This window comes from Monopterus albus, unplaced genomic scaffold (genome assembly GCF_001952655.1).
Source record: "Monopterus albus unplaced genomic scaffold, M_albus_1.0 scaffold167.1, whole genome shotgun sequence".
In the NCBI taxonomy this organism is placed as follows: Eukaryota; Metazoa; Chordata; class Actinopteri; order Synbranchiformes; family Synbranchidae; genus Monopterus; species Monopterus albus.
The window spans coordinates 457,737-461,591 of record NW_018128047.1 but is presented as its reverse complement, the minus strand read 5'-3'; the positions used below and the strand labels follow the sequence as shown (position 1 = coordinate 461,591).

At 39.5% G+C, this 3,855-nt stretch overlaps 1 protein-coding gene across 5 annotated transcripts in view; it reads left to right on the top strand.

Moving 5' to 3' along the window:
* Positions 1-3,855, top strand: part of schip1 (schwannomin interacting protein 1) — a 224,526-nt gene that overhangs the window by 9,663 nt on the left and 211,008 nt on the right. The window lies entirely within an intron of this gene.

Genomic DNA, 3,855 nt, shown 5'->3' with positions numbered 1-3,855 from the left:
TGTTGGGGGTGGGTGGGGTTTTGGGGGGGGGGGGGTGATGAAAATGATGCCTTTGGACTAAGTGACAGGCAGGGACACCTTGGCCCAAGAATACACAAGCACTGTCTGCTCAGCCTGTGCTGGCTTCTCGGCGTGTTGTAATCACACCGAAATGCACAGCTACCTGCGCAAGCCTGCCCACACTCAGTGGACAGACTCAGCACAGAAAAATATGATGTCATGTCTGCATACTCACTAGTGTGTTTGTGGGATGCACTTTTTCCTCCACTCTCTTTTTAAGCAGTGCTAGTGGAAAGCAAGATTCTCTCAGCAAACAGATGGGCTGGTGAGAATCTGTGTGTGTGTGTGTGTGAGTGTGTGAGTGTGTGAGTGCAGGCGAGCTTTGTTTTCAGGTTGTTGTTTGTTCTGCTTGAAAGAGTTTGTTGTTCATTAGCACAGCAGCAAATATCTTCCTAATTTGGAAGTTACTGCTACTTAAGAACCAAGATGACAACTAATGCCTCCTCCCCCAACACTTCAACTTTTTTTTTTGCACCACTATTTTTATTGGAAATACAAATAACGTACTGTTCTGTATTATACCTCCCACTCATCCAGTCTCTGCAGGGCATAAAGCACATGATGAGCTTCTAAAATATGACATTATGATTCTATATGTAATAATATAAGTGCTCACAAACACTGTTATGTTACATTGAGTACTTTTGGTACACATTGCTAATAAAGCTGATGTATTTTTGTACATTTTAAATGTATTTAAACAATTTTTATCCTGCTGTTTTGCAGCTTTTATTTAAATACAAGGTCTGTATATTTCCTCCCCAACAGATCAGCACTAGCCAGTGTGCACTGCCGCCGCCGGTGTAATGTTGTTAATATTAGTCCATCTCAACATCTCTTTCACGTTTCTTCAGCTCTGCATTCTCACATTTTCATCAAAGAAAAGTAGTCTGCATACATACAAACAAAATATGTTAAACAAAATTAAAAGTGAATACATCTAATATGTCCTTCATTACAAGAATGTCCAACCTTGAGTTGATGTCCACAGCAATTCTATGCTTCTGAATATGTCTCTGGAGGTCGAACACTTACTTTCTTACCCTTTTTTGTTTTTTTCTTTTAATACTGTAATGCTGTTCTGCCACTGCTTTTCACTCCAACTCCTCTTCACACACTTGCATCACTCCTCTTGCCTCCACCTCTGCAGACAACTCACTGTCCCACCTCTGAGTTTTTTTTTCATACACTTTTTTTCATTCCCTCTCTGTCTCTCACACTTTCTGTCTTACTGTCTGTCTGTTTCGATCTCCTGTGATGCAGTGTTAATGACAGGCATTTCATCTGTGCCACATATCTGTCTGTGGGTAGGAGTTCCTGTGAGCTCATGTGGAGGACCTTGCTCCTGGCCTGTGGGTTCAAACATACTTCGCACATATTCCATTCCACTCTAATATTGAACACCTCTCTGACATATACTGTAGATCAGACACTGCAGACTGCACTGAGGATTTTCTCCCTCATTTGCTTGAACATAGAAAACCATTCTCAACTCACTCTCAGCACACCTGCTGGAATTCAGCTATGTGTTACATGAATGTCAGGTTGTCTCTGACATCCTTCTGTGTGCATCTTCCATACATTGTAGATGCATGTCGAGAAATGGTTGGCTGAAGCCTGCTCTAACCCTAGAGCCAAATGTATTATTTACTCACCGAGGTATACAGCATGCCTCGTTCAGGTCATGCCTGGCATGTTGATAGTAAATCTGTGTGTTCTGGTTTCACTGCTGCTGTATGTTGGGCTGACCTGCTGGGATTTCGACCTAGATGAATACATAAGGTGTGGGGTTGATCTGAAATATAAAGTAACAACATGGATGGTATATGAGCATTTACAAGCTGCAACATTTCAGCACCTGGAAAAGTAATGATCAATAATGCTATAAAATCCCCTCAGGGGGTATGGGACATTAATATTACTTATGGCAAATGAATAATTTGACATTTTGGGAAATACTCTTACTTAAATGTTTTTCTTTTCTTTTTTGCCAAGAGTTAGAGGAGATGACTGATACTGATTCTCACATCTGTCTATTCTACAAACACAACCAGGAGACAGTTAGCTCAGCATAAAGACTGGGAACGGGAAAATGGCTCTGTCTGTACTAGTGGTGGAAGAACTACTCAGAGCCTTTACTTAAGTAAAATTAGCAATACAGTAATGTACAAATACTCAGATACAAGTCCTGCATTCCAAATGTTACTTTAGTAAAAGTACAAAAATATTAGCATCAAAACATACTTAAAGTACTAAAAGTAAAAGTACTCATTATGCAGAATGGCACATTTCACATTCCTGTACATCATATTATTGTATTATAATTACTGATGCATTATTGTGCACATCACATTTAATGTTGCAGCTAGTAAAGGGGGAACTGGTTTTAACTGACCTACATGCATTTAATTTGAATGACCGCTGTGTAGCTTGTGAACTTTCCACCACAGATCAATGAGATCTTTTAATTATACTGTATTTTTGTATTAATCTGGTTCTGAAAAGTAACTAGTAACTAAAGTTATAAAATAAATGAAGTGAAGTAAAAAGCACAATATTTGCCTCTAAAATGTAGTGAAGTCAAAGAATGAAGTAACAGAAAATCAAACTACTCAAGTACAGATACCTCAAATTGTACTTAAGTACAGTACTTGAGTAATTGTATTTAGTTACTTTCCACCAAAGGTCTGTACCAGCACAGAAACTAATGAAGACAATATAGTTGTGTGAGTTCTGAGCAGGGCTATTTATTGGCTAGGTGCAGTGTTTTTCTGGAGTCTCCATAATGTATCTGGCAACCACATGGTGTGAACAAGCAGTTTCCCTCCACTTCTTGTCTTTGTGCTAAGCTTTGCAAGCTGTAGCTTCATATTTAGTATAGTGATATGAGAATGGTATTGATCTTCTCATCTAACTCTCCATCTAACTGCCTGTAATGCAGCTTAAAATGCTGTTATTCACAAAGATGCTTAGCATTTTTAGTACAGAAGTCAGAATAGTGCAAACCATGTTTCTAGCTTACCTCCAGGCTAAACTGCATGTCCACTTATCTGGGTGAAGTTGAGAAAGATACCTAATAACTGATTAGCTGCAGTTGTGAATACAGATGAGGTCTTGGACACAGCAACAGACCTATACCGGTGAAGTAATAGAGGAAGATCTGCAAGCCGGACACAGTGGATTTTAGTGGTGCTTTTATTACCATAAATATAAATTATTGTGTGACAGCTTGCACAGCTTGCTCCGAATTTAGCTAACAGTGTTCTTGATGTGCATGTGTGCTTAAATGTGCATTTACCTGTGAATGTCCATATGTGTTGCTTAAGTTGGTCCCTGGTTTTCACAGCTGGTTTTGGCTCTCTGCCATAGTTTAGTGAATTTTATTCAGAGACACAAACCAGTGATCAAAGTTAAAGTGCTGGCGATGAGAATGACAATGAGATGCTTCAGTGCTGAGCCTATCATTGCAAAGAAACTAATACTGCTGCCAGGCTGCCTGGTTACTAAGGTAATGCTTTATTTGTAATTGATGGATAGTTAAGAAAAGAGAAGGGCTGTCAGCAAAAGAGAGAGTAAAGGAAAAAGAAAGTTGAGTGTGAGACAGATAAAAACACATTGCATCTTCTATGATTGAACTCTCATAATACAAGTTTGTGTGTCTGTGGCTGTGTTTGTTTGCTAACAGCGTTTGTGGACATTGATCCGTTCCTATAGCTGTGACATGTCTGCACTTTTTTGCTCTCCTTTCTGGCACCCATGGGGAGGCAAAGTGTTAGTGTAAGCCTTCCTGCAGCC